The following is a 14,898-nucleotide window of genomic DNA, read 5'->3' as shown; positions in this document are numbered from 1 at the left end:
CCACCCCCCCTTGACCTTGGCAGCAGGCGGCAGGCCAGGCACCGGTTACCTTACACAGGAGCGTCACCGCCGGTGGGCGAAGGTACGCCGGGCAGTCTTCCGCTGCTCGGGTATTCGGCACACCAACAAGCAGCTGGCCCACTGTTGGGCAGACATTCTGGACCTGTTGGACCTGCTAAGTGTCGAGGTCGTAGGGCTTGGTGAGTAGCTAGTAATATATATATATATATATATATATATTTATATATATATATATATATATATATATAGTAGTATAAATATTGTGTATAATTCTTTGACGAATAACACGATTACTGGTGTGCTTAGTTACATTGCAGGTCAATTCCATTTCAAAATCTTCTGTGATTGTAGGACACAGGTGCTGCTCGGCACTACTCTTACTTGTTTGTAACTTTGCGCTAGCTTGGGCTGATTAATGATGTAACAGTTTACTTTAGAGAACTGAAGTTAATGCAATTGCTAGAGAGTCTAGTCCTTCCATTGTCCTTCAGTGAAAGAGTGGTGGATGGATATAGGTTTACTTAGTATTAGTTCATATTTTTTTTACGGTCTGCTTGAGGCCTCCTCTGTCACTGAATGCTTCGTTAGTTCTTACCCCAGCTCTCCATAGAACCTTTTTGTAGTTTGTTTAGTGAGTGGTAGGCTTAGCAGCAATAGCATTGCCAGTCAGTAGGAAAACAACATATGACGCAACCAACCAACAATTTGGTGTATGCACAAATTTATGCATGTGTCCTCCTTCTCATCTATGCATTTTTGCTGGCAAAATTAAAGGGAAATGCCGACTTACTGAACAATTGACACGTCTGGAATGGGTGGTGTAGGTCAGGTGGTACTGGCTTCGTTAGTTAGTATTCTGCAATCAGAATGATTATTGAACATTTGGTTAGTGTTCTATAAGTAGACGGTCCGTGAATCCTGCAAGCCAGTAGTCGTTTAGATAGGTCAATTTTATTGCAATTGTTGTTTCCTAAAATGTTTGAGCGTTTTTTTTTAAAGATCTATTTGTTTCACAGCACTCAATATTTCTCTCTTTCTTTATTATTTCTTACATGATCAGCACCCAGGGACACGAAGACTGGGTCCGAGTCGGCGGGACAACCACCAGAGCGCTTCTCTACGAAGGATCCTGCTGGTGGCACCAGTAAGTCCAACAGCGCTTATATTATTAACAGTTACATTTCCCTAACTTTTTAACGCACCTTATTTTTTCCAACCTATTATTTAAGCTTCCTTCCTAATTCAATTTTAACAAAAGCTTCTTTGATCTTCATTATGTTTTCCAAATTTTGGGTATCCATCCCTGCCTTTCAGTTCTTTCAAACTGCCTCTGCTATGACTCTCTGTGCTACTACTATTAGACTGTCTGTAGCTAAGCTTGTCCTGTTGGTCACTCTTTAGTTAAGGTATTCTTTTGAATAAAGCTGTGATAGAATAGCTGTAGCCACTGGCCTTCTTCTGTCTTTTGCGTTGTCCTCTGTAATCTCTAGGCTTTGTCAATTCCCACCAACAAAATGTGCAACCAGATGTTTGTCTAGTATTTTTTGTTAGGTTAGTATACTACTGCTACTGTTGTGGGTATTCTGTGCACAGCCACATACAGAACTATGCACAAGAAATTACGATGTTGGTGATTGGGAGGTTGGACCTTACTTACACCTCAGTCACAAAACTCAGAAGAACCTACAATTCACTGACCAACTACCTATAGTGTCTCATTCATTAGTCATTTGTCCCACTCCCGACCCCCCACACGAAGATACCCAATGATTTTATTACACAACACAGAACATAAGTAACATCCTATTGCTCACTCACTTGTGTAAGTCCATAACACCACAGGCACTCAAAATATACCACAGAGTCTCTGTGCAAGTTAAAAAACTTAATTTTTTTAATAACAAGCTTTGTAAGTTGTTCCATGAAATACATCCAGCTCCACCATGCAAAATAAAGAAGATTTAATACTATACATTTGTACAACTAGTGCACAATAGAGAACTGTAGGAATTGTGGGAGACCCCTCACCGTTGAACGTACACTGGTTACACATGCATCTTTCGAAAGCTCTGCAAATCTCTGGTTCGTAGAAGACAATCTTCTGATCTGCCTATTATGAGAAAAATGGTGCATGTTAGACAGTATGAAATACAATTATGCAAGCTTTTTGCAGTCATGCCAAGAAGTGTAACATTATGGATAAGCAATAGGGACTAACCAAACTCCATACAAAAACGTGCCTCGTTTTTCAACCTCTTCAGTTGTATGCAGCACTCATGTGGCCTCAAAGGCATCTTACTGCGCAACAAGTTGCGAGGTAACATGCGCAAAACAGTAGACATGGATCTAAAATGGTTACATGGCTCAGGCTAACTTTCCAAAGACTAGAGTGGGAGTAGAGATGAGATGACCCTAGGGAGCATATAATAAATGAATACTAATGTCTGTCTACTGACTCTGCTGTAGTACGCACTTTGGACTAGATACGATTTATGATGTACTTTAACTGTTTTTTCAATCTTCCTTCCTGGTGAAAAAACTAGTAAAATAGGGGGAGGTGTGCAGGCATCTAAAAAGGTGTACTTGTTTTTATAGGTGCACAACCACTACCAACCACCAGTGCCGACGGGGCCAGCGGCGATGCTAATGCTGCCATCCAGAAGGGAGCAGGAGCTGCGGCACCTACAGGAGCACGAGTGGGGGAGGAAACATCAGCGGTGGGCAGCGGTAAGTTATATTCATTACTTATTCGCATTACTAGGTGGAAGGGGAACATTTCCCTCACTCAGGCCGAGGAGGAGGAGGCGGCTGCAGCAGCAGCTGCTGCCTCTTCCAATGCCCCGGGCCCCAGCCAGGCCCCGCCTGCAGGAGTACGGCGCCGTGGTCAGACACCCGCCAACCACCGGCATTTCTCAACATCTGCCACCCCCCTACATAATGGATGTAAATGTAGGTGCCGTGCATTTCGGCAACAACTTCTCCCCCGGGTGGCAAAGTTGGAGGACCAATTAGAGGAGCGCGTGAAAATAATAGTGGACAAACACCTCAAAGCCCGCCGATTATAATGGACCCTGTTCATTTGCCCCTTTTCTAATAATTTTGTTGGTGGGTGGGTATTGGGTGTTAGGGGTTTTCTGTGACATTCTTTGGACTTGGACATTGGTTGGAGTTAGGGAGAGGGGTGGGTGAGGTATGGGATAGGATATTTTTTTATGACATGAATAAATATTTTAAACATACACATATGATGTTATTGTTTTGTGGTGGGGTTACTGTTTCACGAATTAATGTACATCACAAAGTTTACTTGCAGGTGCAGGGCAGCAGCCAGTGTTTGATTTAAATAATTTATTAATTGGCCACATTTGTAACATGCAAACAGATATATGTGGTACCCCTCACTGAGTTATATTTGTCCTATTAGTACTACAAGTCTCTCCTCCATTATACCTCCCAGCAAACTTATCTTACCTGCGATTGATGATGATTAAGTTCAGCACCGCAAGGGCTGCATGGTTTCCCAAGACAATGGAGAAGATGCCGTGGTTGTGTGATGGTAGTAGTAGACACTGGCACCAGCATTCGCAAACAAAAACAAAGAGACAGTCATTTGCCTGAGAGAGAATGTGGGAGTAGTAGAAAAGTACAGTACATAACAAGACTGAAAAAAAACAATATTGCAACTGCTAAACTAAAAGAAAACAATGGTGTTGAGGACTGCCAAGTACAAGAAGATAAGAAGTTCAACTGTAGTTGTGTTGAAGGAGTCACTTAAACACAATCCTAATTCGTAAACTTTAATGCTGTAAAATTAAATCCAAACAATGCCGGCAATTAATTAGATGTATTCGGTGGGTCCCTTTGGAAAATTAATTGGCTTGTACATACACAGAGCTTGGGTGGGCAAGCAGAAGAAGATCCTGTCCCTGCCTCATTGACATTTAATTAGTGTTGCTTTCACCACATCTGCCCCAGCAAGCATGTGATCAATTGTTGGTGTAGATTTGATGTAGTCACATCACACCTCAATATAAAACCACACAGCCCGGGGGAAGAGGGTTAGGGTTTGATGAATGGATGGGAACTGAGGTTTGGGAACAGGTTTGACAAAGAAAAACAGTACGCATGGAGACAACAAAAGCAAAACAATGAAGACCATGATTGATGACCCACTACCCAATGCATCTAAAGTAAAGGTAGAAAAAGGAAATGCGTGCATGATGAAGATAAGTTATAACTTGATGGTTAATAATAATGAGTGGTACTTAACTACTACTACCCAATTCGACAGTACAAGGAAGTATTTCTTATATATGACATTTGCCTAGGCTGTATGCCCTCAGAGAAACCCTAATACCTGCTGTAGCGGGCTGAAAGCTAGCAAAGAAAATGAAGAAATAGTTTTAGGGAGCAATTACCAAACAAAGTCACACAAGCGTAAAGTAAATGAAGAGGAAAAAGGAAGCAAATAAAATACGAAAATTATACTAAAGTTATTGTATTATCCAGGTCCAAATGTGTAGTTGTATCTCATCATTCATCTTGGTCCTCCCTTCCATGGACACTCTGAATATCATTCTTGGGTGCCACTGGCTGGATGATGAGGATTGGTAAGGTAAGTGTGAGTTGTTGCTCCAAGTATAATAGCACTGGGTAAAAGGCCGGCCTGTAAGTGTTGATGGAAAAAGAAAAGGGGTATTACAAAATTACTGAATGAAAAAATAAAAATCAATTATGGTGTAGTGCAAAAAGACAAGACTCGTGAGCGTGAAGACTTTCAGACTGAGGCGGCTTGGATACATTGTGTCTACCTCTACTTTACTAGTTGCACAGCATTAATCTAGAAGGACAACAAGATAGGAGCCAGCACAGAACAGGCCCACGACACCGGATCGTGAGTCCATGACCCAAACTCCATTTACCTTAATTTTTCACGGCGATAGACAAAAGGCATATACAGCAACCTAGCATTTTCCAAATTAAGTGACTAAATCAATGCGCCATTGTCAGTCATCAATCATACCACTATTCTTGTCCACCACTGCACACACATGTAGCCTAGGCCTGCTGTGGTTCTTGTTGATTGGTTGTGTTTAGCTTGTATTCCACTTCCTGAAACGTATTCCATCAATCATCTCAGATCCAACTGACTGACAGTTTGCAAAGATAGTATTGTGGTCATCATCATCAGGTGTGACACGTGTATGTGTTGTCCAACAGACCAACAGCAACTCAGTCTGTACTGAGTGACTACGATTAAGTAAGTCCAGACTGCATCTGCAGTAGTAGGAGTATAATTTGTTAATATTATTAAACAACATGGAAACATTGACTATCACTTGAAACACAAGTACTTGTCTATCATTAAACTACTAGTATAGTCCTACTTCATGCACATTTGCTAAGAGTCAGCAAGCATCCAATGCAATGCATGGCATCATTAATTTCATATACCTCTCTTGCTCTTCTCTTTGGTTGTCAGATCACAGATGCTGCTGAGCCTTCTGAATGTGATGACGAGTTTACTTTAGTTTTGGATGCCTGCTCAAGTTCTGACAGTGAAGAGTTGTGTATGCCTCCAGACAAAGGTGGTAGCCTTAAGACAGTGATGAGTTTCAGATTGGAAACAAAATAGTGGATGGCTATAGTCACGTACGTTTCACTTGTTATGGAGGGACTGTTAGAGGCTACATTATTGTACTATTCTCCATCTCCATCCAATATATGGCAAGATAGAAATGTATTTAGGGCGAGTCAGGAAGAAGGAGCAGGACTCTGAGGAGTGGAGTGGACAGTTAAATGCACTGACGTGCAACTCCAATAGGTAAATAAAAATAAGAGGCGGTGGTGATGGATTTGTTGTGGTTTGATTTGAACCAGAAAGACAGATATACACACAAATAAAGGAAGGGTGAAAGTAATATTTTGAAAGCCTAGTTGTCAGGGAAGAGGAGCTCGTCCTCAAACCCTGGTGGTTTGGGCAGAAGTAGGTCATGTAACCCACGAGTTATGTCTTCGGACTCGCTCTCCTCTTCCTGCTGTGATTCACGTATTTTGTAGTCTGGTGGTATGAAGTGCTGATTCATTTTGATCATGGTTAACCTCTCCACGCTTTTGGGTGAGAGACTGGCCCTTTTCACAGATACAATGGCACCAGCAGCACTGAAAACACGCTCAGAAGAGACACTTGCAACAGGGCAAGCCAGATATTTTATCGCCAGCCGGCTGAGCACTGGCCATTGGCTTATTTTCCCATACCAGTACACCAATGGGCTTTGCTCCATGAACACCTCTGTTGTGTCATCCAAATAGGCCTGGACCATCCGCTCAATGTTCAGTGGTGCTCCGATTTGCTTTGCCTCTTTTGGCTTTGCGACAGCAACGGACTTACCCATCCCTTTCTGTAGAAACCAAACAGCTATTTTTTTGGTTGTGTCTGATAAATCAGATCCTGTTGGTGCTGTTGCTGTTATTGGTAGAGTTGGTGACTGCTGGGAAGCAAACGCACTGCTCTCATGCTCTGTAGAAGAACTTGACTCTTGAGGATGCCCTGCAGTACTTGCACTGTCCTGGGCTGGCACAGGCAGGCCTCTAATTGAGAGTCGTTCGTTTTCTAAATCAGTGGCTTCCTCAGCTATTAAAGTTTTGTACTTGTCAACATCCGCTTCTAAAAAAGGAATTACTGCGTTACTGTTCAGAAGTAATTTGTACCGTGGATCCAAAATTGTGGCAGTAATGTAATGTCAATGTGACACAATCCTATTTTGAATCCTTGTATTGTCAGATAAGCGGGCGGCTAAGGCATTCGCCAAATAACATGCGTCAATTTTTTCTTCCACACCTTCGTATGTTTCAGACTCCTCCTTCAGCTCTTGCTCTAGCATGTACAATAATGGGATAGCTTGGCCCATGGTACAGTCCTCCCTGCTGACTGCACGTGTGAAGACCTCAAAAGGAAGTAGTATCTCTGTCAGGCATTTATTGAGGTCCCATTGTCACATCTCAACGGTCATGGCTTTAACAGTAGGATCCCCTAATCTTCTTGTCATAACATAAGCATTAAGTGGTATGTACTGCTCAAACAGATGATCAAGCATGTAATAAGTTGAGTTCCAACGTGTTGGGACCTCCTGGATGAGTGCTTTGTCTGGCATTTCATGCTCACGTTGAATGACTCCTAGCTGCTTCCGGGCTTTAAAAGAATGGTTGAAATGCGTGCATATTCTTCTGCAGGTGGTCAGTAAGTTGCTGACTTTGCTTTCATTTTTAAGAAAGTCTTGAACAACAATGCTAATGCAGTGTGCCAAACACGGGACCCTGAAATAGCCACCATCTTTCATGGCCTTAACTATTACAATTACTGCCATTGTCGGGCGCAACAAAACCAATGTTAAGGCCTCTTAGTCGCAGCCATTCAGAGACCTTGCTGTTCAACTCAGCCAAAATGTTTGCAGCAGTATGAGATTTCTCCATAGCAAACATGGCTACAGTTGCATGTCTGTGAGTCTCATAAAAAATCTCAACAGTGTCAACGCCTGCAGATAGCTTGACTCTAACACCTGAAAAAGAGATCCAGTGTGCAGTGATGCACATGTAATCAGTGACTTGGCAACTGGTCCACATGTCTGTTGTCAGGTGGATACTATGAACAGCACTCTGATGTAGGGCTTTTCCAAACAATTCCAGCACGTCGTGGTGTAGTGCTGGAACAGCAACTCTGGCAAAATTGTAGCGGCTGAGAACGTTCCATTTTGGGCAGATGGTTGTCACAAATTCCAGAAAACCCACCCCTTCAACAAAAGAAAAAGGGAAAAGGTCCAGTGCTAACATTTTAGCAAGCTTAGCATTGTACAAACGTGCTATTGGGTGGTTGAGCTCGTACTTTCCCTCCTGCCTAAACATGCTAAGAATGGTACGCTGCTTGGTATTTCTTTTGGTTATGCTCGACGCAGCACTTTGCATCGCAGACTTCGCAGCAGTACTCCTTGGTGTCTCCGTCTGACTCTTACTCTGGTGCCACTGAGATGTTGCTGATGCGGAGGATGTGTAAACGAAAAACAATGGTTCTGTCGGACAACAATAGTTAATTCACGAAAGTACTCAATACATGAAAATAGCCATATATATCCCACGAAAGATACATACAATCATTGTAAACTGAACACAAACAAAAGGAAGAAAACACAATAAACCTGTATGTTTAGTCATTTGATATATTCAAATATTTTGTTTCTGTAATAAATCAGATATGCTTACCAGAATATATGTAAACACAAACATGGGATCTAAATACATAAGGTGTCTAGGTCATGATTGGTGACTGGGTGATACAAGTGACAGAACGAAATATAAGTAAACGTAAAAAACTATTTTTCAGAATATCCAATATATACAACACAATTGTAACAGGAGGTACAACTTATTCCCTTTGTCCCGTTGGGCTTTGTGCACATGAATATATGACATAGAACGTCGACGTTTCGACCCTGGGGGCGATGTGCTGATTTATGCGCATCTAGGGCAGGTCTTAATCAAGACTGGATTATGGTTGGACACCCTATTAATGTAAATACCACAGGGTCAGGGCCCATTGTGTGTCAGTGTAAAAAGATAAAAAGGGGGAATCCCTTTATTACTTAAGCTCACCTTTTAATAAGGTATGTGAATCGTCTGGTCTTCTAATGATGGATGGTGCAAGTCAACCGACAAGCACCTAGGTAATTTCTGATTCTAGAGTGAATGTATAAGGGGAGTTTTAGTATCCATTTTAATTAACCGTGATAATGTGTTTCTGAGCCAAGACAACTGGTCTCTTCCTACCTCTTTATCTCAAGGTAGAAATCCTGCACCAGCCGGTGCAAGTTGGTTAAGGGGTCTGCCTCTCCTTGGCGATTGCCTGTAGAGGAAATAGTTCTAAGTCTTAGAACTGATGTGCAAGAAGGGGCAACGTATTAATTGAAGGAGTTACGGATGTGGTAAACACATACATTCATGCGGAACAAGGCCTACTAAACTCATAATGAATCAGTGCATCCTGGTGTTGTGTCCGAGGAAGTTAGCAAAGATCGAATGCGCTAGAGACAAGGTCTATTCATGTGCTGATATATCGAGTACATGCGTGTTGGTCTAAATCTCATGTAGTATATGATGTGCAAGTGAATTGACCCGAGTTGTGGTAAAAGACAGGCTGCGCGTCACTGACAAGCAATCCTGTTCGCATGCTTTTTTTTAAAAAGGCTATCGGCGCTCGGTGAACAAAGGCAAGTGAAAGGCTGTGTGATACGTAAGGTGCCAGTATAGTTCATTCTCGTGTTCGTTAAATGCTTGAGGTACTTGGGGGACTATTACGAGTGCCCAGTTAAGACTGGCCCATTGCCTGCTGTAAAACAGGTGGTGTGAACGGATAATTAATTATCGTGCCTAGGACTGACAACATCGGTATCCATTAAAAATTATAGAAAAATAATGGTCCTTCAGTGCTCTCTGCGCAGTATCACTATGGGTTTAATATGACCTCGCATGTGTCACCTCATGAGGTTGGGATCGGTGACAAATGTGTTAACCACTTGATAATACCCTTCTTAGAATGACGTAGAGCATTGCCATCATCAACCTTACGATATTCTGTGATATCGATATGACGTTATTTCAAAGGATATTACTTGCACAAGCTACCTTTAAGGTAACAATACCACAAGTTCACACATCATATCTGAATTGCACCACTCTGTGCCTACATTAACTTTCGCCTAATCGAGACGCTGATTGTCTCAGCAAGATAAGGCTCATAGACCTACATGGCAACACGTTGCTTAGCAAGTAATCAACCTCCAGCCAGGCCACGTTCTACACGTACACGTGGGATCGCAGGTCAAATAGAACTCTTCTCTGAGGCAGAACCGTCATTGCCAACTCACGACCCGAGGGATTCAGACGTCTCATGCTGCTAGCTAGAGTAAGTACCTTTCAGCCACCCCATAATGGACCCAATCACCGCCACCACTTCACCAATCAATCCTCTAACATAGTGATACTGCGCCGAAGGCACCGAAGGACCATTATTTTACTATAATTTTTAATGTATACCGATGTTGTCAGTCCTTGGCACGATAATAATTATCCGTTCACCCACCTGTTTTACAGCAGGCAACGGGCCAGTCACAACCGGGCACCCGTAATAGTCCCCCAAGTACCTCAAGCGGTTAACGAACACAAGAATTAACTATACGGGCACCTTGCATGCCGCCCGTCACGTTATGTGATATCACACAGCCTTTCACTTGCCTTTGTTCACTGAGCGCCGATAGGCTTTTTTTAAATAAGCATGCAAACAGGGTTACTTCTCAGTGACGCGCAGCCCGTGTTTTACCACAGCTCGGGTCAATTCACTTGCACATCATATACTACATGAGATTTAGACCAAAACGCATGTACTCGATATATCGGCATATGAAAAGCCCTTGTCTCTAGCGCATTCGATCTTTGCTAACTTCCTCGGACACAACACCAGGATGCACTGATTCATTATGAGTTTAGCTGGCCTTACTTCGCATGAATGCATGTGTTCACCACATCCTTAACTCCTTCAATTAATACGTTGCCCCTTCTCGCACATCAGTACTAAGAATTAGAACTATTTCCTCTACAGGCAATCGCCAAGGAGAGGCAGACCCCTTAATGAATTTGCACCGGCTGGTGTAGGATTTCTACCATGAGATAAAGAGGTAGGAAGAGACCAGTTTTCTTGGCTCAGAAACATATCATGATGGTTAGGTAAAATGGATACTAAAACTCCCCTTATACATTCACTTTAGAATCAGAAATTACCTAGGTGCTTGTCGGCTGACTTGCACCATCCATCATTAGAAGACCAGACGATTCACATACCTTATTAAAAGGTGAGCTTAAGTAATAAAAGCATTCCCCCTTTTTATCTTTTTACACTGACACACAATGGGCCCTGACCCTATGTTATTTACATTAATAGGCTGTCCAACCATTATCCAGTTCTGTTGAAGACCCGCCCTAGATGCGCATAAATCAGCACATCGCCCCCAGGGTCGAAACGTCGACGTTCTATGTCATATATCCATGTGCACAAAGATCAACGGGACAAAGGTAATAATTTGTACCTCCTGTTACTATTGTGTTGTATATATTGAATATTCTGAAAAATTGTTTTTTACGTTTACTTATATTTTGTTCTGTCACTCGTTTCACCCAGTCACCAGTCACGACCTAGACACCTTATGTATTTACATCCCATGTTTGTGTTTACATATATTCTGGACAGCATATCTGATTTATTACAGAAACAACATATTTGAATATATCAAATGACTAAACAAACAAGTTGATTGTGTTTTCTTCCTTTTGTTGGTGGTCAGTTTACAATGATTGTATATATCCTTTGTGGGATATATGGCTATTTTCATGTATTGAGTACTTTCGTGAATTAACTATTGTTGTCCGACAGAACCATTGTTTTTCGTTTAATTACCCGCCCAGGTTGTGAGGTTTACAGGGTCACCCCATTATACTTAATGGGATGCGGAGGATGTGGGCTGTACCACTGCAGTGCTGGGGACAGGGGTACTTTGTGTACCACTACCAGATAGAATGTCTCCCTCTTCTTCTTCCTGTTAGACCATGAGTGGATCTTCTAATATTTCCCCACCAACATTAATGGTTCCTGCTTATATGCTACGAAGGTGGTCCTCCCACTTGATTGCGTGGTGTTTTTTCAAATGGGTCATTCGGCCTCCGGTACCATAGTTTGTACCAAGCTTAACACGACTAACAGAGGAATGACAAATGGAGCATATAGCAATGTTGTCCTCATTTGCCCTAACAGTAAAGAAGTCCCACACTGGGGGCGGGTCTGGGCTGGGCGTGCAGTCCTCTGGCTCCTCCCCCCTGGCTAATGGCTTATAGGGCTCACAGCTGACTCCCAGCACTGACTGCAGATCTCCCGAGGCTTCGCCGGGAGCAACGGTGTTCTTTTAATTTCTCTTGCTGACATTTTAAAAACTTGTGCCTACCTGCGGAGTGCACAACGCCTAGAGCCAGGAACCAGCGCTCAGTTATTCTTCGGCTGCCCCTTCGCCTGCTACCACGACCCAGACCGCCAGACCACCTCCGCTGATCGCCCCCTCCTTGCCTCGCGTGGGGAGTGGGACGGGCGGCCATTACACCTTGGGCGGGTCTGGGCTGGGCGTGCAGTCCTCTGGCTCCTCCACCCCCTGCCACGCCCCATTTGAAACTCCCCCCACATGTGTCCCTATATAATCACCTCCCCTTACCGACGACGCAGCGGGCGCATCGAAGGCGCGCCGAAGTTGCGCCTAAGTTAAGCCCGTCTGCGCCCGTCCGCGGCCGACCGGGGCTAGGGGCACATCACCCTGCCCAAATTATTTCCTACACTTCTTCCCAACTTCACAGTCTACAGGGCCCATGGTTTCTATCTCCTTTGACACACTCACGTATATCCCTGCTTGATATATCCTCTGCTTCTCACTGCTCCTGTTCATCTGCCTCTCTCACCCCTGTTCCTCCTCCCAAAGAGGATGCCATTGCAGCTCCAGTTAAAACCCTCAAGGCCTATTATTTGAATACCAGATCGGCGGTGGCTCATTCACATGAATTATCAGTGCTGTTAGATCTCCATGCACCGGATCTTCTCCTTTTAACCGAGACATGGTTCTGCGATGACTCTCTACCTACTTTGCTAGCCACTTTGCCCGCCCCTTACTACGCCCTCCGAGCGGATCGTTCATCTGGCAGAATGGGGGGCGGTGTTGCAGTCATTGCCCGTGCTGATCTTCCATTTCAACTGCTTTCTCTCCCCGACATTGCTACCACCGAGTATCTTGCCATCCGCACCACGTCTATATCCCCCCCTCTCACCTGTGTTCTTATTTATCGTCCTCCCCAGTCACCTTTACATTTTCTCTCTGATTTTCAGGAGGTGCTAGCCACTCTCTCTGTTAATAACTCTTCTGTGTTACTACTGGGCGACTTCAACTTCTGGCCCTCTGATCCAGTAGAGTGTTTATCTTCAAGAGAGTTTTCAGACACACTTCTATCTCTTAATTTTGTTTCCCATGTATCCTCCCCCACTCACATCAAGGGGCATATCTTGGACCAAATTTGGTCCTTGAACTGCCCTGTTGACTCCCTTTCTATCTCCCCTTGCACTTGGTCTAACCACCACTTGATTTCTTTTGTTCTCCCTATTAGTTCTACACCTAGGGTCCCCCTTCCTAAAAATGTCTGGGTCCGCTCATGGAGCAGAGTTGACCCGGCGAACTTGTCTGCCCTTTTAAGTGGTTCTTACCCCGCCTTACACGGTCTTTCCACCTCGGCTCAGGCTAACATCATTGAACAATGGCTCTCCTCAGCCAGTGAGTCCATTGCCCCTTTGAAGCGATTGACTTCCAAGCGGGAGAAAGATGCCAATTTGTGGTTTACCGATGATCTTAAAACCATAAAATTATCGGTACGCCGTGCTGGGAGGGCCTGGAGGAGAAACTATTGTTCCATCTTAAGAGCTGACTTCACTACTCTATTAGCCCAATATAAGAATGCCATCTTGGCTGCTAAAACAGCCTATTTCTCCTCCAAGATCCTCACAGCCGAGAACCAATCAAAGGAAATCTTCTCGATTGTTCAGAACCTAGCCTTTTCAGATCGCACCTCCCTCAAGCCCTCCCCCTCCCAGGCCCTCTGTCACTGTTTGAATAATTTTTTCATTGAAAAAATTGCTGCTATCAAAGCCAACCTCCCCTCACCTACCCCGCTTTTTGTGGATCCTCAGTGTCCTCCTCCGCAAGGACAACTAAATACTTTCCCCCTTCTGACCAAGGAATCCTTTACATCATTAATTCCCCTTGTAAAATCTGGCTCTCCCCTTGATACCTGTCCCGCTCACATACTTCGTCACATTTACACCTCTTGCCCGATCCTCCCCTTCACTTTCTCAACAGCTCCCTTTCTCAGGGGGTTGTCCCCAACCCTTTGAAGTCTGCCATTATTTTACCTAGTTTAAAGAAGCCTGGCGTGGACCCTTCGATCCCAGCCAATTATCGCCCCATTTCTCTCCTACCATTTTTGGCTAAGGTGCTCGAGCGCTATGTCACCAGGTCTCGGAGCACCTTTGTGGAAGAGAAGGGGGTATTGGCTTCCCGTCAGGCTGGTTTTCGCCCCGCACACTCTACGGAGTCCGTAGTCCTTTCGGTCCTTGACAACCTCAGGGAGGGGAGGGATACCAATCAATCCCAGGCATTGGTCCTCCTCGATCTCTCTGCCGCCTTTGACACGGTGGACCACACCATCTTAAAGTAAAGTAAAGTAAAGTCCACATTTGTAAAGCGCACAATCACCCGTAAGGGTCTCTAGGCGCTGGGGGCCGTAGGGAAGATTAAGCGAGCTATTGCCCAGAGTCACATGGTGCTGGGCTAACCTGCCGCCAGAGCCGGGGATCGAACCGTGGTCCCCAGATTCCAGCGTCAGTCGCCCTGGCCGCGGCGCCACACCTCTCCCCTCTTACTCTCCCGTGTCGCGGCGGCGGGGATCGGGGGTACGGCCCTGGTATGGTTATCCTCCTTCCTGAGGGACCGCACCCAGGCAGTTCGCCTGGGTGATTTTTCTGCGGACTTCCGGAAAGTTCAGTGCGGGGTCCCCCAAGGTTCCTCCCTTTCTCCTCTTCTGTTCAACCTTTACATTTCTCCCCTCATTTTTTCTTTAGAACACATGGAGGTCTCCGTATATAACTATGCGGATGACCTCCAGCTTGTTTTCAACTTATCTTCTTCTCCTGCCTCTATCTCTAATTTTCAGTCTATTATGATTTTTATCCGGGACTGGATGGATTTCAAC

Source organism: Lissotriton helveticus, chromosome 10, assembly GCF_964261635.1.
Source record: "Lissotriton helveticus chromosome 10, aLisHel1.1, whole genome shotgun sequence".
NCBI classification, from domain to species: Eukaryota; Metazoa; Chordata; class Amphibia; order Caudata; family Salamandridae; genus Lissotriton; species Lissotriton helveticus.
The sequence above is the reverse complement of the archived record's forward strand: the minus strand, read 5'-3'. Positions refer to the sequence as shown.